Source organism: Anolis sagrei, chromosome 4 (genome assembly GCF_037176765.1).
Source record: "Anolis sagrei isolate rAnoSag1 chromosome 4, rAnoSag1.mat, whole genome shotgun sequence".
In the NCBI taxonomy this organism is placed as follows: Eukaryota; Metazoa; Chordata; class Lepidosauria; order Squamata; family Dactyloidae; genus Anolis; species Anolis sagrei.
Window position 1 is genome coordinate 194,377,330 of NC_090024.1, and position 20,486 is coordinate 194,397,815.

The 20,486-nt window shown below is 40.8% G+C and overlaps 1 protein-coding gene across 2 annotated transcripts in view; it reads right to left on the minus strand.

The window, feature by feature from the left end:
* Window positions 1-20,150, minus strand: part of BLACAT1 (BLACAT1 overlapping LEMD1 locus) — a 109,973-nt gene extending 89,823 nt beyond the window's left edge. Inside the window, exons 1-2 of one of the 2 annotated variants that reach the window (XM_060772914.2) lie at window positions 19,964-20,150; window positions 19,693-19,840 (exon numbers count right to left, since the gene is read on the minus strand). The gene's annotated coding sequence lies outside the window, so the exon portion shown is untranslated. The remainder of the gene's footprint in view (window positions 1-19,692; window positions 19,841-19,963) is intronic. The other variant, XM_060772913.2, reaches the window with a different exon arrangement.
* Between the last annotated feature and the right edge of the window lie 336 nt (window positions 20,151-20,486).

A 20,486-nucleotide genomic window follows, 5' to 3' on the forward strand; every position in this document is an offset into this window, starting at 1 on the left:
ATTAACTCTCAGAAATCAAGAGATGTGCTTCACCCTTCAACTGCTTTCTCACAATTTTCTTGCTTTGAGATTCTTAGCAGTGCTTCATGGTGCATCTAAAACTCTTTTGGATCTCCTATGGAATGGGAGAAGCAAGATATAGATAACATAATAACAATAAAAACAGAATTAATATAGTTTGAAATCTTGTTGATTACCATGGCTTTATTATATAGAATCATGGGAGCTGTAGTTTTTAGGCAAAGGACACTAAAGACATTGTAAAAGTACAACTGCCTTTTTTTTCAGGTCAGGAGTGACTTGAGAAACTGCAAGTCGCTTCTAGTGTGAGAGAATTGGCCATCTGCAAAGACGTTGCCCAGGGGATGTCGGATGTTTTGATATTTTACCATCCCTATGGGAGGCTTCTCTCATGTCCCCATATGGGGAGCTGGAGCTGACAAAGGGAGCTCATCTGTGTTCTCCCTGTATTCAAACCTTCAACCTGTTGGTCTTTAGTCCTGCTGGCACAAAGGTTTAACTTGTTGCACTACCGGGGGCTCCTACAACTACCATAATCCCATAGAAGAGAGCCATGGTAGTGAGAGTGTAGCCCCCAGTGGTGCAATGGATTAAAGCCTTGTCTGTCAGACTGCTGACCCACAGGTCAGTGGTTCAAATCCAGGGAGAGCGGGTTGAGATCCTTTATCCAGCTCCCCATGCAGGGACATGAGAGAAACCTCCTACAAGAATGGTCAAACATCCAACATCCGACATCCCCTAGGCAACGTCCTTGCAGATTGCCAATTCTGTCACATCAGAAGCAACTTGCAGTTTCTCAAGTCGCTCCTGACATGAAAACAAGTGAGAATAGTGCCAAACTACTGTGTAGGTGCATCTTCATGGAGCCCTTTCTTGTCTTCTTGCCCTTATAAAAAGTATTTCCCAATTATGGCAGGTCTTCCTTTCAATTTCAAGGAAACTTCCCCTTCCACTGAACCCTGAATGAAAATCTAAAACACTGGTTTTATTTCATCTATTGTGAATTCTTGAGAAGTTATGGACAACAGCTATACTTTCTTTTTGGGATCCTTTGCTTTAGGGTTTAAATGTGAAACTGGCCACTGTGACATGGATGATAACAAAACAAACAAACAAACAGTCTGCCATATTTTTAGGTATACTGTGATTTCTTCAGTTATGGCTTCCCATCCCCCTTTTTGATTTCTCATGCCTCCATTCCTGAGCTCGGAGTTTTGACTAGGTAATGCAGCGTGGGTAACAACCAAAAAACAATCTATAAAATTTCGAAGTGCCTATCATGATGTTCCAATGAGTTATAGCTGCCACAGAAAGACACTCAGATATTCTCCTTTATTAAAGCAATGAAATTGCCTCAGTGTGTCAGTTTGACTCAGTACAAAAAGTTCTCTGGAACATGTTAATGAATGTTAAAGTAATGCGTGTATTCAAGGCACCAGCCACTCCCAATCTGACACCCTCCAGATATATTGAAGTACAGCCTCATCACCCCCCACTCAGAACAGCTGGAAATGATGTGGGTTGCTGTCTGGAGGAGATCTGCTCAGAAAAGACTGAATCATTGGAGCTAAATAGAATTTCCAAAAAAGCAGCCGGTTAATGCCTTTCTCTTGCTTAAAGGTACTTGGAGCAGGAATTTGGCCACCACCCTAGACATCAGCCAAATAAGGTCCAGTCTTTTAAGTAAGGGAGACATGAGAGAGCAGAGAAAGGAAGAGGAGGTGGGAACCACCTCTTGTCAAGGGGAAAGATCAAAGGGGGATGTAAAAAGCACCCTTGCCAACAACTACGAGGAATCATAAAATCATGGAATCTTAAGAGTTGGATGAGACCACAAACATAATCCTGTCCAATCCCCTGCCATGCAGGAACATACAATCAAAGCATCCCTGTCACTCAGCCTCTGTCCTTCCAGACAGGCCCTATATCCCAGGGTCTGATCCCAGGTTTTGACCTATAAAGCCCTAAACGACTCCGGCCCAGTTTACCTGTCCGAACGGATTCTCCCCTATGAACCATCAAGGTTACTAAGATCTTCCAGGGGGGGGGGGGCTGCTCTTGGTCCCACCACCCTCGCAATCATGTTTGGTGGGGACGAGGGGCCTTCTCGGTGGTGGCTCCCCGGCTTTGGAACTCCCTCCCACTAGAGATTAGATCTGCTCCCTCCCTCCTGACTTTCAGGAAACTAATAAAGACCTGGCTCTGGAACGTGGCATTTGAGGACTGAATCTATAACCTTCGTCCACAAGGAAGGAGGATGATGAACTGTGACTATGACTGTGACTGTGACTTTGCTTGGGTAATGTGATGATGATGTTTTTACTGTACTATTTTAATCTGTAATGATGTTGCACTTTGTTGTTTTTGTATATTATTGTATTTGCATACATGTTGTAAACTGGCCTGAGTCCCTCGTTCAAGGTGAGAGACCGGTATATAAAACTTCTAAATAAATAAATAAATTTCTGTTTATCCCAGATGTTGGCTCATACAATCCAGTTTAAAGCAGAAAACCTGGGATCTAGGGCCTGTCTGGAAGGGTCCTCCATCATGCTCCAAAGCTGCATATTCCACTGTTGAACAGTTCTTACTATCAGGTCGTCCTTCTTAATGTTTAGGTGAAATCTCTTTTACTACAATTTAAATCCATTGCTCTGTTTTCTATTTTCAGAAGCAGCAGAAAACAAGCTTGCCCCTTTGTCAATGTGACAACCTTTCAAATATTTAAACAGGCCTATCGTGCCCCCTCTCAGCCTTGTTTTTTCTCACCTAAACATACCCCTAAGCATAAGCCACTCCTCATTGGGCTTGGTCTCCAAACCTTTGCTCATTTTGGTTATCCTTCCCTGGACACTTTCCAGCTTGTCAACATCATTCTTGAACTGTAATGCCTAGAACTGGACACAGTATTCCAGGTGAGGTCTGACTAAAGCAGACTAGAGTGGGACCATTACTACCCTCAATCTAGACACTATACACCTACAGATGTAACATAGAATTGGCTTGGCTTCTTTGGCAGCTATAGCACACTGTTGACTCATGTTCAGCTTGTGGTCTCCTAGGTCCTTTTCAAGCCAGATGTCACTCATCTAGGAGGAAACTGGAGAGCTACACATATTTAAATATATGAAGACTGTTCAAATGTGTATTTAATAGTGTATTTCATGTGTGTAGTGGTATAGCTTATGCCCAAGTACATGCATATAGGATAGATTGTAGGCAGTCTTTATTATTTCGGAGAGGGCTCAACAGCAACAGCTATCTGAATATTTCGTAGTGCTTGATCATTTTAGTATAATTCTGATTGATGATTCCAGAGAAAGCTCAATTAATCTTGGTAGTCCAATTTTGCCAGATCATTTCAAGGTGGGCTCAGTTCTGTTGCCTAGTTTTGGGTGGGGGGAAACTCACCTTCCTCTCACATTATGAAGTCCCTGAACATAGAATTGAGTATAGACCTCTGCTCTATCATAAAACTCATTGATTAGCTTTGGGCAAATTTCAGTGTAAGATTATTGTGAGGATTAGATGGCCAAGAAGCAGATCCTTATATTTTACTTTCAAATAATTGAAAAGCAGAATGGGGAATTGTAATATGTAGACTACTTTGTAGAATGTCAACAAGCCCACCTTTAGAATAGATCAATTTTATCTGGAATATTCTTTGTTCCAACTAAGAGGAAACCAATTGGTTATGTGCCTTTGAAAGCTGTCTGTTAGATGTTGCTAAACTGGATCAGACATTGACTCTAGCCAGCATAGCCAGTGGGTGGAGTTGATGGACTCTGTAATGCAGTGGTTCCCAACCTTTGGGCCTCCAGGTGTTTTGGACTTCAACCAGAAATCCCAGCCAGTTTACCAGCTGTTAGGAGCTGTGGGAGCTGAAGTCCAAAACACCTGGAGGCCCAATGATTGGGGACCACTGCTGTAATCCAAAAACATTCAAACACACACATACAGTACTCATCCTGTTTTGAACACTGCTTAACTGCACTGTGAAACAGGTGAATAAAAACCTGGCTAAAAAAATAGTCCCATCAATCTCTAAAAATGCTTAAAAACTAATTTTGAATGATGATCGCAAAATAAGTCAGGAGCAGCAGTATGAAACCCAGGCAATTTATCTTCTCCATCATATTCTTATTCTGAACCTCCTTTACTATACCCAGACATAAAACTCCCAAATCCTTTGTATTGTGCTCGGGCAAACTACTATATCTGATCTTCTTCTCCCACCATCCTATTAAAAGGTCTTTCCACCCTACAGCATCCCTTCTCCTCTTAGCAGATGCTTTATTGTGAGGGTGATCCATATTGATTTGACATGCTGGACATCTACACTGGTCCCTGTTGCAAACATTCATTTGTCATGTAGATCTGGCATTTCTTAAGGGCAGATTTATTTGGGAGAATTCTCACATCCAATTTCCTCTGGCGATGGCTCTATTAGGCCAAGTGTGACAGAGACGGAGCCCCCTCCCTCCTGCCCCGTCCTGCTGCCACTGATGGAATTTGATTCCATGGCACCAGATTCACAGGGCCCCAAACACATTCTCTCCCTTGATTAATGTGAGTAATTTCTGCTTGAAAGAAGGCTGAAATGAACAGCCGAAGGAAAGCGAACAGTGAGGGCTCCCTCCTCCTTTCTTTGCCCATCGCTCTCCACTGATTGCATTTCTTCCTCCCTGGAACAGGTTCAGAGATAAACAAAAACCCTGGATGGGTTTCAAAAAGCAGCAGAAGGTGTGGGAGGCTGGAAGCACCTAATGTGGAGACACAGTTGAGATTTTTTGCAAAAGCAGTTGGGCAACAAATTTTCCATTTTGAATGGAACTAATAAGCACTTAATGACTGCAGACTGTCTGCTCATCCATCCATCGTGCTTAGTGCCTCACACCAGAGCTTCAGGTGTCTCAGAAATGATGGTTTCCTCAGTCCCAGTGATATTTCAAAACATTCACTACCTTGTGCTCTTCTCCCTCCTTGACAGACCCACCATCATATATCACCTTCTACCCTGGGCAAAGGGCACACCATTGGAGAGACACATATCAGGACTACATTGCTGCTTGGAAGCTGTAACTCAGCTCCAAGAATTATTGGGGAAAATAAGCCATTCTGACTGTATTCTCAAGCATGAGGATCCTATGAGAAGTTATGATCCGCTCCTCAGTGACAACCTGGCCTCAAAAGCAAGAATACAGGATAGGAGCTGTGTGAACAGGAATTCTTCCTTCATTACCACTGGCGATGCAATATGCCATTGTTTCTAAGTTAGTGCCCTCCAGATGTTTTCAGGAACAGATCCTAGCAATTCATGTTACCACAAGCTATTATGCTTTGGGCTGATTAAGACTATTGGCCAAAACACCTGCAGGATGGCTGTCATTGGAAGCAGACTCAGGGGGTTTGTTCAACCCGTATATTCAGTCAATTATAGCTCTCAGAAAATTAAAAAGAAAGAGGCTATGGTGGAAATATAGAGCCAGCATGGTATAGTGGTCTGAGCACTGAATTATGATTCTGGAGTTCAAATCCTCATTCAGCCATAGAAATCTACTGGTTGACTTCAAGTAAGCCACACCATCTCAGCTTCAGAAAAAAGTAAACCCTCTCAGAACAAAGCTTGATAAGGAAATCCTGCGATAGGTTTGCCTTAGGGTTGCCCAAAACTTGCAAATAATTTGAAGACAGACAGCAGCAGCAAGGTGGAAATAAAACAAAACACTGGTCAATTTACATAAATGTCAGTTCAGTGTTAGTTTGTTTTAAATGGGAGTTGGACTGCCTGAAAGAAAAAGGGAAATAAAAGAACTGGAGGTTGATCAAAACAATAAAATTGACATAAACAGCAGGTTAACAATGTTTCTTTGTTAAAAACAAAAGGTTTTAATAAATACCCAGTCATTTTGTTGTCATTTTACTTCTGTCTAAGCTGTCCATTCAGGGAACCGTGAAAGTCTTCAGAGAACACCATAAGGGGGTCTATCTATGCCCCTTGTGTCCTCCCACAGAGAATCATTAAAGAACTATGAATCTACTTTAATTACAAGGGCAACAACCTGTAGAATCTCAGTTCTTGTGGGTTTTTTCGGGCTATATGGCCATGTTCTAGAGGCATTTCTCCTGACGTTTCGCCTGCATCTATGGCAAGCATCGTCAGAGGTGAGGTCTGCTGGAACTGGGAAAAAGGGGGTTTATATATCTGTGGAATGACCAGGGTGAGACAAAGGGCTTTTGTAAGTTGGGCTAGGTGTGAATCTTTCAACTGACCACCTAGATTAGCATACAATGGGCTGACTGTGCCTGGAGCAAACTCTTCTTGAAAGGTGATTAGATGTCCCTGCCTGTTTTTCTCTCTGCTGTTTTTGCTGTTCCAATTTTAGACTTTTTTAATACTGGTAGCCAGATTTTGTTCATTTTCATAGTTTCTTCCTTTCTGTTGAAATTGTCCACATGTTTGTGAATTTCAATGGCTTCTCTGTGTAGTCTGACATGGTGGTTGTGAGAGTGGTCCAGCATTTTTGTGTTCTCAAATAAAATGCTGTGTCCAGGTTGGTTCATCAGGTGCTCTGCTATGGCTGATTTCTCTGGTTGGAGTAGTCTGCAGTGCCTTTCATGTTCCTGGATTCTTGTTTGGGCGCTGCGTTCGACAACCTGTAGAATCCTCGGCTTTGTAGTTTGGTGACAAACTAGAACTCTCTAACAAAGAATTCCAAATAGCTCTTCCCAAACTGGAAATCTTGGGATTTCATCAGCTATAATCATGGCTGTTGAAGTGGAATCATAGGATGGAAAGAAAATAGCCCAAGGGGACGCATCTGGCCCCTGGCCTGCCCATGCCTGGTGTTCAACCATTGTACAAATGGCTATACAATAATGACACAGAAGTTCACACTAAAATTCTAAGGGGGGGGGGTGAATACCCCCCACCATGCCCGTAGCCAGGATTTTGATTCGGGAGGGGCTGAGTTGGATTCGGGGGGGGGGGCTGAGTCTGAGTGAAAGAGGTTTTACCCTAGCAAACCTTTTGTATCATTACCCCAATACCCCCATGCATATGGGATATATTGAGCATGGTTATCAGATCATGATATGAATAAACATAACAGGCCTTCTTGCAGACCAACATGAGAATTTCAGGGGGGGGGGCTGAAGCCCCTCAAGCCCCCCCCCCCCCCGGCTACATGCCTGCCCCCCACTTTGTGCTCCATCACAACCCAAAGCTAGACAAAATTCTTACATGCATAAGTTACCAGGTTTAGTCCCTAGTATTATCCATTGAAAGATGATACAAAAGACCTTGGTCTGACACTGGAGAGCCACTGTCTGGTCAGAGCAGATGGTATAGAGTGGGACGAACAAACAGACTGACCTGTTATAAGGATGCAATCTGTATGATTTTCTGACAGGTAGAGCAGACAAATGTAGCCTGCGACCATACATATGAAAGTAAGAAATATAGGCCAGTCTAACCAAGTCATGGTACTTAAGATCAGAAAATCAAACACAGATTTCAATAAATCTATTGCTCTCTATGTGGTTTTTCTCTCATGCCATTTATGTTGCAACAATGTGGCATGAAAACAGTAATCATTCTACTCTCCCAGTCTATTTGTGGACACCATGAACTGATTTATATAAAGCAGTGGTTCTCAACCTGTGGGTCCTCAGGTGTTTTGGCCAACAACTCCCAGAAATCCCAGCCAGTTTACCAGCTATTAGGATTTCTGGAAGTTGAAGGCCAAAACATCTGGGGACCCACAGGTTGAAAACCACTGATAAAGCTCCCTAACACCAAATGTAGCATTGCATGCTTTTTAATATCACATTGGAAGAATTCTAAATATTCAGAGTAATAATCAGGAATGTTTTTTCAGTATTCTTTCACACTTCTGGTTTGGCACAGACATGTTTTACTTAAAAGAGCATTCTTAGTCAATCTGAATAGCTACGGTAAAATAACGGTATAAGCAGATTCCTAGATATGCTTATAAGACTGAAGCTTGGACTCGATCACAGAAGACAATACAGGTTTGTTTCAGTGGAAACAATTGGTCCTGCTTAGATGATTGTTAGTACCAGTGTTGGTTTTCAGAGGTGTGTGTGTATAGATGTAGTAGCTGCTGATTAAGCCAGTAGTCAGTAGTCACCTGCTGATTAAGCCAACTTGGAGCTGGCCTTCAGAAAACATGCAATTTAGGCAGACCTCCCGCTTTCCTCCCTTGCTCTGTGTACAGTGATAAGATTCCAAGATATCCTGAAATTTAGCCAACACAGCAAAAATGTGATCAGGACAAATACAGCAACTGACAATTTTCCACTTTTGGGATGCCACATATTTCTCATTCTTGGCTGGTTTCCTTTACATTAAATAGTTTAAAAGGAAGCAGAAATTCAACAGCTCAAACATATATTTTAGTTTTGTGAATACTTGCTCTTGCTGATGTTTCCTCTCTGCACATTCAACTCTGCACATTCACTAGGGGAAAAGGTCTCCTATCAAAGTGAAAAACCGCAAATTAAAAAAATTATGATCTCTCCTGGACATTGACCATAGAATTACATTGCCATGTGATTCTATGGTTAGCTTCTGCAAATTAGCAGCAGTCAAACCAACAAATGTAAAGGGTGAACCGAACGATGTATGCTGACTGACCATTAAAACACTTTAAGGCACCACAGATAATAATTTGTTAAACTATGGTACAGCAATAAGAGAAAGCATGGGTAACTGGCAGGTTCAACAGCAAAGGGATCCAGCTGCACAGCCCCACACTCCAAATGCAAAACAATCCTCCACAAATTACCCGAGGCTGGGTTTTTTGCTGCCCTGGAGACTAGGACTTGGAGCAATGGCTACAAATTACAGGCAGTCCCCATGTTACAAACAGGATAAGTTCAGTATATTTGTTCTTAAGATTAATTTGTTTGTAAGTCAAGCAGGTACATTTTAAAAGTATAATTCCAGCTGTGTCTCACTCTGTGTGTGTGCTTTAGATAGCATAGAGAAGGGTTAACACTCTTGCGGTGTTTGTTTTGCACTCTGTGCTCCTGTTCAGAAGATTTCACCTCATTTTCTGTCTCTGTGATAATTGGATTTTGACAAACTTGGCCTATTGTGGAACCAAAGATTGGTGAGAAAGCTTTGATGGGGTCATATTTTCCCATGGTAACTCTTTCAAGAGTTAATTTCTTTCCCAAGGGGTAGATTTCTCTCACTTCCTGTTGTCTCACCCCTGTTCTTAACTATGAGACATTTGCAAGTCACATGTTTGTAACTCAAGGACTGCATGTACAGGAAAGGAGATTCTAACTGATCTTTAGGAAGAACTACCTGACTAAAGAGCTGTTCAACAGTGGAACTATCTTCCTTGGAGTGTGGTGGAAGCAAGAGCTTTCATGGATATTAATCCATTTCTGCAGCTATACCATTGGAGTGCAATATTACATTACATGTATTTAATTACTATTACATATTTGTGGGAGTGGGATCAAAATGTATGAGGATACAGCAAAAATGCAAATTGTGCACATTTTTATTTGCCAGGAAATATTAGGCGAGCTGGCAATTTCTCAAAAAGACACAGTACAAACTGAAGATAACAGGAACACGATAAATCAAGGGGGTTGTTTCTACAGAAGAACACTTTGGGATTATTCTCCATCAATTTTTTTTAAAAATTCAGATCCCTATTTTGTGTTGCACTTGCGAGCATCTTTCAGATTGGCTGATCTAAGGGCAGAAGAAGAGCAGTGAAACACCTAAGAAATGCTTAAGTGATTCACTTGTAAGAAACCTGGGAACATGTGGCTGTTAGAGAAAGACTTCTTCTTCACTTTTCCTAATGTTTATATATGGATAGAAACTTAGACATCATTTTTTTGGCTGGTGTATGTGGCCAAAAGCCAGCACTTTTCCCAGCACACTTGTTAGAATTCATTACATTTGAAGGACGTTATTGACAAACTGGAATGTATTCAGAAGATAAGGATAATGAGGGCCTGGAAAACAAGTCCTAAACATGCTTGAAGGAATTGGACATGATACTCAGGAAAAGAGGGATTATTCAAGAAGCTATATGACATCCCCCATCAAATATTTAAAAGTATGTGCCATAAATGATGGAGCATTTTTTCCAAAGGAAAAAGCTGTTGGCAAAATCTGAGGAAAAAACTTCCCAAAAATACAAGCCGCTGAACAATGGAACAGACTGTTTTAAAATATAATGAGTCCTTCCTTTTCATAAGAGACTGGATGGCCATTGACTAGTGATTCTGTAGTAGTGGTTTCTTATCTCTAAATTGGCCAGAAAGAACAGCCATTTAGGACACTTTTCTGCAAGTGAGAATCTTACTACTCCACAGAATGGATTTGGATATATGGTTTAATCCATCTTTTCTTGACCTAGAGGTCGAGACCCCTGGGGGGGTCGCAAGGGGGTGTCAGAGGGGTCACCAAAGACCATCAGAAAACACAGTATTTTCTGTTGGTCATGGGGGTTCTGTGTGAGAGGCTTGACCCAATTCTATCATTGGTGGGGTTCAAAATGCCCTCTGATTGTAGGTGAACTATACATCCCAACAACTACAACTCCCAAATGTCAAGGTTTATTTTCCCCAAACTCCTCCAGTGTTCCCATTTGGGCATATTGAGTATCCATGCCAAGTTTGGTCCAGATCCATCATCGCCTTGAGTTGCCTTCGGGCTGAGAAAGGGGGGGTTAGAAATATCGTAGATAAATAAATAAGTAAATAAATAAGTAGTTTGAGTCCGCAGTGCTCTTTGGATGTAGATGAACTACAACTCCCAATTTCAAAGTCAATGCCCACCAAACTCTTCCAGTATTTTCTGTTGATCGTGAGAGTTATGTGTGCCAAGTTTGGTTCAATTACATCATTGGTGGAGTTCAGAATTCTCTTTGATTGTAGGTGAACTATAAATCCCAGTAACTACAACTTCCAAATGACAAAATCAACCCCCTCCCAATCCCACCAGTATTCAAATTTGGACATATCGAGTATTTGTGCCAAATTTGGTCCAGTGAATGAAATACATCCTGCATATCAAATATTTACATTATGATTCATAACAGTAGCAAAAGTTACAGTTATGAAATAGCTACGAAAATGACTTTATGGGGGGGGGGGTCCACAACAACATGAGGAACTGTATTAAGGGGCTGTGGAATTAGGAAGGTTGTGATAGTGCCCTGTGAATTCTGGGAGTTATTATCTAAGCTCTGGATACCCCTAAGATTAGCAATGAGACCAAATGTCTTCAGTCATTGGAAATGTAGTAGGGAGACAACATTAGCTATCCTATTATTTTTAATAAATGTTAGCAAAAGCTGACAGTAGCTCCTTTCTACTTTTTGTCCAGACACAGCTGACAAGGAATGCTTGGCATTGTTAAGCACAAGGAGGAATTAGACTGTCTGCTCATTCCTTCTCCTGAGCAGTTACATCCACTGGCTGTCAGAGGCTGACCTTCCCCATCATCCACTCCCAGAGGACCTCTCCTTCCTTGTTTATTTGTAAAATTAAAGAAGAGGAGGAAGAAGAAAGGAAAGGCATGGCTGTGTGACAAAATGTCAGCAAGTGATTCAGAGAGCAAAGGCAAGAGGAAGGCAGGGAGAGGGAGCTGGCCCACACAGGAGACTTGCTTCTGATTTCCAAATGTCAGCATGTCCTTTAATTAAATGCTGATTAACCAGGGACGGTCTCCCTCATGCCGCAATGGTCGTGTGACACGATACTGGAAGCTGGGACATTCTGTGCTGCCTTTCTGATGCCTGCCAGGAAGAAAGTCCCTCTTGCTTCAGGGGAGGATAGGTAAGAAAAAAACAATGAACACAATCTCTATGGCTCAGGACTAGCAGTCTGACATTAGGAGACTCTGAGAAAGCAAGTGGCTTTCCTTCATACTGTCTCTCTGTGTGCGCACACAGGTTTAGATATAATTTAGTCTGCATTTTAAATTCTTTCTTGAATATTTTAACCTGAACTTACAGAAATAGTCTAGGCCAGCCTCATGAGTATCGCCAAAAAAGAAGAATGGTGTTGCTAAAAATGAGTGGGTGGATTTGTATGAAACTGAGCATCCACTGATTCAAATGCATTTATGCAAATTTAGGAAGAATTAGATTATCTTAAACCAGGAGTGGGTAATTCTGGTAGATCTGGTAGATCTGAGAGCTACTTTTCAGCCCATAGAATTTGGAAAAATATAATTTATTTATTTCATACACTTTTATCCCACCCTTCTCCTCCCAAAAGGGGACTCGGGGTGGCCTCACATAAGCACTGTACAATGCTATCATTATATAGATAAAAACAAATACAAAGACATTTAAAAACAGTTCATTAAAACAATAAATTAGTCACACCAATTAAAACCAAATCCAAGTCAGGGGTTAAATTAATGTCGCCGTATCCAAGTCTTCTTTCCAATCGCTGCTGTCCACTAATAGAACGCCTGGTCCCAAAGCCAAGTCTTCATTTTCCTTCTAAAAGACAGGAGGGAGGTGGCCAACCTGATGTCCCTGAGGAGAGAGTTCCACAGATGTGGGGGCCACTGCCGAAGGTGCCCTGTCTCTCATCCCCACCAACCGCATTTGTGATGGTGGTGGGATCAAGAGCAGGGCCTCTCCTGAAGATCTTAAACTTCATGATGGCTCATAGCAGGAGATATGTTCAGACAGGTAGTCTGGGCCAGAACCATTGAGGGCTTTAAAGGTTAAATCCAGCACTTTGAATTGTGCTCGGAAGCTGATTGGCAACCAGTGGAGCTGGCGTAATAGAGGAGTTGTATGCTCCCTGTATGCCGCGCCAGTAAGCAACCTGGCTGCTGACCATTTGACTAATGGAAGCTTCCAGGCAGTCTTCAAAGGCAGCCCCACATAGAGTACATTGCAGTACTCTATTCGGGATGTAACAAGAGCGTGGACTTAGGGCCACTCAAAAAATGAATATTTCTTTGATATTAAACACAGCATCTACTGGGGGGGAGGGGGGAAGCAATTTGTTTTCAATTTTTCTGCAAGAAATAGGAGAGCTGCAGAACTGCTCACTTTGCTCATTCCATCTTAAATAGAAATACTAAATTTCTGACTATAGTGCAGGATAGGCCCTTTCACAGCTCCTGTTTTCCATTCCTATGGATCTCTGTCTTTAAATTGGATGTGGACAGGGAGGTCTCTGAATTCAGTCCGCTCCATGTAATAATGCAAGACACATGGTCTCACTAAAGAGGGTGTGGCAGCTCATCTCATTTCATAGATTTAGTACATGACTAAAGCTATGGGAACACATTGGTTATTTAATTTACAATACAAAAATACAAGAGCTTTGGGGAATTAAGTGAAAAGTGCATCTGTACTGACATCTGGCTCTCCACTTCCAAGCAGGTGCCTCATGGAAGCCCAGAAGCAATATAAGAAGCCAAAATAATGTCTCCTGTTGTTGTTCCTCGGCTACTGCCATTTGAAGGCTACCTGCTTCTGCTACTGAAAATGTTTAGAGCCTTCCCAAAAAATTTAAAAAAAGCAATGGATAAAAAGGTAAGGGAAATAAATTTAGATAGAATAGGGGATTGGATGAAGGCGGAAATGAAGAGGGAAAGGATGTTGGAAGAGTTTAAAGAAATAAAATTATCATGGTTTCATTGTATACAACTAGAACAATGGTTAATAAACTGGAAAAAAAATAATAGAAACGGAAACCAACTCAATCAATTTGAACAAATAATACAGAAGGGAAGGGCAGTAGAAGAGCACGAAAACTTGAGAGGTATAATTAGCAAAATCTATAAGATACTAATTGAAATGAAGGATGGGAAAACGAAAAAGAGTACCCTTAAGGAGATTTGGGAAGAGGATTTAGGGATAAAAATAAGTGAAATAGAGTGGCAACAGTTATGGGGACAAAGACATTTAAAAAACCTATCGATACGTGTTAAAGAAAATTATTACAAGTTAATATGGAAGTGGTACTTAACACCGGTAAGAATAGCATATATGAATAAAAACAATTCAACAAATTGTTGGAGAGGATGTAAAGAACCAGGAACATATATACATATGTGGTGGCAATGTAAATATGTAAATAATTTTTGGGAGAAAGTATTTAGAGAAATAGAAAGCATAATGAATATGAAAATAGACAAAAGTCCTAGTATAGCCTTATTATCATTATATACCAATAAGCAACTGAAAAAGGAGGATAAAGAAGCGATAACAAACTTACTAACTATAGCAAGACTGCTCATAGCAAGGAATTGGAAAAAAGAAATGAATATACGAATAGAGGAGTGGTACAAGGAAGCATGGAAAATGGCATTAAATGATAAACTGACATGTATATTAAAGGTTAAAAAAGGTATATGGAAACAAAGTGATTTTGATGCTATATGGGGTAAATTTGTGGTAAATGGATTAAAAAATAAGGAAGGAAAATTATCGTCACAAGAAGAAATGAAATTTTGGACAGATGAAATGTTAAAAATGTGGCTTGAGACGGGTGGAGGGGAGCACAGAGGTGAAAAAAAAAAGGGGGGAAAAAAAGAGAAAAGGGGAGGAAATGTCAAAGCAAAACAACAAAACAATATGTTAAAGAGGTTGATGTATAAAATGCAACAGTATGTAATAATTGTGATAAATCAATAAAAAAAATTAAAAAAAAAAAAGAAAATGTTTAGAGCCTATATCTAGCAGCTCATCTATCTTCCTTTCAAACCTTCCATTCACACCTAAAAACATAGCTATTTACATGGGCCTTTGACCTGGACTGGAGTAACGTACTATGGTCATGTGATGACATCAGCCATTGTTATTCGGGACTTTAGTTCGTGTTTGAAGAAACCGAATGACCCACAGGTATGTCTGTATTTTAGAAATTTAAAATTTTTAAATTTTATCAATCTATGTTTTTCATTGTTGTATTCAGTCAAACTGTGTATTGTTTTGATGATATGTAATTCTATTGATGATATGTAATTCTACTTTGTTAGCCGCCCCAAGTTCCTTCGAGGAGATGGTGGCGGGGTACAAATAAAGTATTATTATTATTATTATTATTATTATTATTATTATTATTAAACACCCTTTCATCCCATCTAATCCCCTGGTCACAGAAAAGAATGGTTTTCACCCCATCTAAAGGCTCATTTACCCAATACAATACAACCCCCATACCCATGAAACTCATACCCATGGTTTCACCGACCTCCAACTGAGAAAATATGTCCTCTCCAGGATTTTATTTGTTTCTCCAAGTGATTCTATGGTGTTCTTCTTCCAGAAGTTACCATGGAGTCACACTGGAGGACCCTAGTAATTTCTAGGGAAGATACCTCTTGGAAGTCTAAAAGCAATATAAAATCTCCTTAGATAGCTTTGCTATTACCCACAGTTCCCTGCTTCCATAGTAAGTTCAGGAACATACCTCCTGCAGATAGGGAGATTGTACCATATAGCATTTTGATTCCATTTTAGCTGGCATGGTTTCATCCCATTGAGTCCTGGGATTTGTAGTTTCAGAGTCTTTTGGTGGACTCTAAATTCCAGGCAGTTAAAGGTATCTCTAAGTGCTAGAGGAAGGAACCTAAGATAAAGGCCATCACTAGCTAATGGGGAAGAGTTCTATAGATTACATGTTGTTCTTTCTTTGATTCTGGCTTTTCTGCCAATCCATTTCATGTAATGACCCTGACTTCTAGAATCTTGCACTGCAGCTCATTACGGATAGTTTTGTTGGAATCATTAGGTTTTTATCCTAACATCAAAGAGAAACAAACATTTTTGCCTTTCCTCACAGCAAAATGTTCATCATTTGAGCTGTTTTTAATGTACCTTTTCTACTTGATGTTCTTTCTGACCTTTCTTCTCAAAATGGGGACACAAGCTGACTCATCACAAGAAAAAAGTACAATGTAATGCTGGTGGGTCAAATGTCAGTGGGTAGTGTATCCCCTCTGGGTTTCAGTCCAAATTTTTAATGAGCTATGAAGGAAACTGAATCTATTTGGGGGAGAGGGTTGCCTAACTTTGATGACTTGGATAGTTCTGCTAACGTTCAGCCTGAAACCTGGAAAAGACATGCTGTCCCTTTGACATTGGAGTCATCAAACACCTCTTACCAAAATGTAATTAAATTCAAAATCAAATATAATCAAATTAAAAACATAGTTTCAAAACTATTTAAACACAGTGCAAAGTACATCAAAATAAGGAAAGAATAGACATAGACTTAATAACAAATTTCTTCAATGTTAATAAGAAGAATGGGGAGAAGGGTTGATCAACCTTGATAAAGAGCATTGGAATCTGTCAGCAACCATGTTATGCTTTTTTGAGGCGGGATAACCAGTTTTCCATATTATAGCTTAGTATAGCTTCATCATTCACATTTATAAAAGCATCAAAACACCAGCAGTTTGTGGGTATTGCTGCAGGAGCGACTTTGAACTATCTGTTTTGTCTCCAATATGCCTTTGGCAGCCTCCTCTGTTAATATTAGGCACCCCTAGCAGCCCCTGTCCATGAGCTCAAGTCCTCCTGCTTGGCAGCTGATCCCTGGGCACTTCACCTGCCTCCTCTTTTGCCAGGTCCAGGTGATAGGCTTTGCACTTGGGCATCATTTCTTTCTCTAAAGATATCAAAGGGGATACTGATCTGCATTGCATTTGCATTTCTATAATTTATATGCAAAAACAAACATTTAGAAATCATTACTAGAATGTAAATCTAAGCTAATACATCTCGGCATAGTGGAGAAAAACTGTGACCAAGTGGATCTACTCTGTCACTTGCTCAAGTACTGCTAACTGTTGATGGATACTTTCAAGGCCTCTGCCCTCTCTCCTAATGGGGTTTTAATGTTTAAACCCAATTCAACCAGGATTCCTCATCACACCCATGAAAGGGTGAAAGATGGAGCTCCGTAAAACAGCGGTTCTCAACCTGTGGATCCCTAGATGTTTTGGATACAACTCCCAGAAATCCCCACCAGTTTACCAGCTGTTAGGATATCTGGGAGTTGAAGGCCAAAACATCTGGGGACCCAAAGGTTGAGAACCACTGCCTTAACAGATCTAATTGTGTCACTACACTTGTGCAATGGTCATTTGCACAAATGGTTGAGGTGTCCATCCCCATTCCACCCCACCCCGTGGTGAACTAACAGATCCTAGCATCCAATATCCTGTTGCTCAAGTAATTTTCACAGGCAATTCAATACCAGGACTAGTCTAAGTGTGGTGGTTACAACTAAGATAGAGCTGAACTGCTATTCTGTTTTCTTTCTTTATTCTTTTAAGGAATGAATATGTCCAGAAGTCATCAAGTATCATTGACAGTTCCCCCATTGTGACATTGGAGGATTCTGTCTTGTTCTACAGATTGCAAGAGAAAGCAAGACTGAGGTCTGTTGGTAAAAAGAAGGGAGCAGGGGGAAGCAGAGAAGAAGGGAGGCCAGTTGAGGCAGTCAATTCATTTTGCAACAGTGGTGAGCTATTGCCAGGGATTAAGGGACTGCATAAGTTTTCTATGGGACCTTGCCATATCTAATTTTTTAAAAGAAATAATTAATTAAAATATTAGAGAAAATGGTTGGTATTGAGGGAATTGAGGACTTTAACAATTCCAGGATTTGAAGGCTGGAGCCATGATAGTGGAATCATAGTGCTATAACTACAACCTCTCATGGTGGCAGCAGAGCTTCTAGATGTACATGAGAGAGGATGTTCCCCCTTTTCATTGCAATTGCCTGCAAGGGCTGTAAAAACAGCCACTGCTGCTGCTGTCTTCTTCTCCTCTGCCTTCCAGGTAAGGTCAAGTACAGAAAGCTGAGTGCATTCAAGTGTACGTCCAGAGGTGGGAATTGCTAGCACTAGACAACCTCAGTGACAGTTGTTGGTTCCTCTGTCAGTCTGTCAGTGAATCCACTCCAAATTTTAATTGAACTTTAAAGGAGTTCTCCAAGGTTCCTCAAAAATAGTTTCCAACCTTGGATAGTTCTTTTAAAGTTATCTAAAACATGACATTTATTCACTGTTCCAAAAATATAGAAATTACTAGTTACCACCATTTCTATTTAATTTTTTTGAAAAGAGCACACCTCTCTGGGAAGCCGTCATCAATAACAAGAACATGCAGGAAAGCAGGCCTGAGGGTGAGGTGGAGGAGGAGTTTCTCTCCGGATCCTTGGTTGCTAAACTAGTCCTTGTTTTAGCCTGGTCTACCAATGAAATCCCTCTCATCAGAGTTTGCTTCCCAGTCTGATTCACTTGTCTGTGGAATGGGAGTGTCTCAATGTCATATCCATGATTACTATATGCACAACTTGAAGCATGTTTGGTTTTGAATGCACACCAATCCCATCCCATTCCATCATTTCACAAGTGCAGATAGCATCTGATTTACTGTCCAATACATTATATATTTTGGATGTACTTTCAAATATGTATATGACTTGTATGCACTCCCTGTACCCATTCCGGTGACTCAGTCTGATCCATCTTAGATAGAACATATCCTGTTAAGGAAGGGGGCATGGAACTGCAGTGGTAAAGCTGGTAGATTCATTGCTGGTGGAGCAGAGAATCTACTCTTGATTTTACTGCTACTTCTTCTGCAGTTGCTCCTAGCTGAATGGAAGCATGCTTCTGAAAACTAAAGCTCTGAAATCATGACTGGATCCACAGATTTATCACATCCACAGTACTGGCTCCACCAGTCAGCCTTCTAGATTGCAGTGTTTCCACATCTATGGCTAAATCTGATTGTAACTTCCAAATAGAGGAAACCCATTGAATCAATGGAACTCATCTAAGTCCAGAATGAGCAAGTTCCCCTAGGTTCAGTACTATTATTCTGGTTGAGATTATTAGATGTTGCCCCTTATAGCTGTTTTCCCTCTTCCAACAAGCCTGTATAAGACAGTTTGTAATTGACAGAGAGAATATGTTTGTGTGTGAGCAAGAGAACAACAGAACTGATTCTTTGCACTTCCAGAACAACAATATCTGTCCAATTATCACAACATTCCTTACCAATCATTACTTCCAAATGGAATTAACAAACACACTGAATCCAGAACTGAATCTCAAGCTTTTTTAAAATAAAGAAATGCAGTCAGTCTTTTGGATCTTGAGAGACAGAGCAGTGATGTTTTTAAAAAATCATGTGATCACCACGTGATTCCAGGAAGGGATGACTTCAATGAGAATTGTTTTCATCTCACACTGAACCAGGATATGATGACAAAATGAGTGAGATTTTCTCCCCCTTTGCCTGGTTTCTCACTACTATTGTAAAGCAACAGCATATGAACTCAGAAATGAGCATTTTTTCCAGCTTTTTAGAGTTAGGTGAGGATTATGCAAAGTCCCACATGCAGATATTAAACAGCCACAATCTAGCAACAAAAATCCCTTTCCACATACACCATGATCTTACTTTAGAGGGATCTGAACTAACTGGTTGCTTGCCACAAGCCTTTTGCACAGGATTCATTTGAAAACTTCCTCATATCTGAAAGTTATTTGAAGTCCTTTTTCTGAAAGAAAGACCCCGCTTATCTAAGAAATCTCTTCTGACAGAACTTTATTGCTCTATACCAAAAAAAAAGTAATATCAGTTCTCGATATTAAATATATCCCAAACTGTTTACCTTGTTAGCTGTGCATACAAGGATTATTTCATTGGGTGGACCTTCAGTACTGTCTGCCCACTTTCACCCAACAGGTACACTTCTTCAGTTTTCCTATAACCTTCTGGTCCCTGCCTCTGTGCTCAAGATTTCTGCTGAGTGTTATGAGCTATGGAGTAAAGGAGTGCAGGGAGAATCATCTTATCAGCAGCCAGTTTTTCTCCCACTACTTGGAAAAATAAAAATTGGAGCTTAATAGGGGCAGCTGGGGCCTGAGGAAGGAAAGACATACCTCTCAGCAGCTCTCCCTGTCAGGATCAGGGCCCATGCCATCTAACTGTCAGCAGTCTTCCTCTCTACTTCCTCTGAGCATCCTCATGTTCTCTATGAGCAAGAGGGGGTAGTTCAAAGCTGTAACTTAAGGCTCAGAGCAGGAGTGGAGGGATGGACCAGCTGTGCAGCCATTGGCTCAGCTCTACAGCTGCTGTACTAGTACATTAGGTTGCACATGTCATCCTTCGCCTCGGTTCCCCTGATGCCTGTGTCACTGTCCTCCTCTCAGTGGAGCTAGGAGGAGAATTTAAGAGACTGACTTATTGCTTGGGAAAAATTAAAGGACATAACAAGCAAGTGTAGATCAAGGCTGCCCCCATGTGTTTCTCCAAGGAAAAATGAGACATCAAACTATTTGCTGTTCTCCTTGGTGAATGTTGCCGGTTGTTTTCTTCTGTATCGGTCTTTTTTCAGCATATGGCATTAGAGCTTTAATTTCCTGGTATTGATGCTTCCCATGGCAAACAGTAGCTGTCATGCTG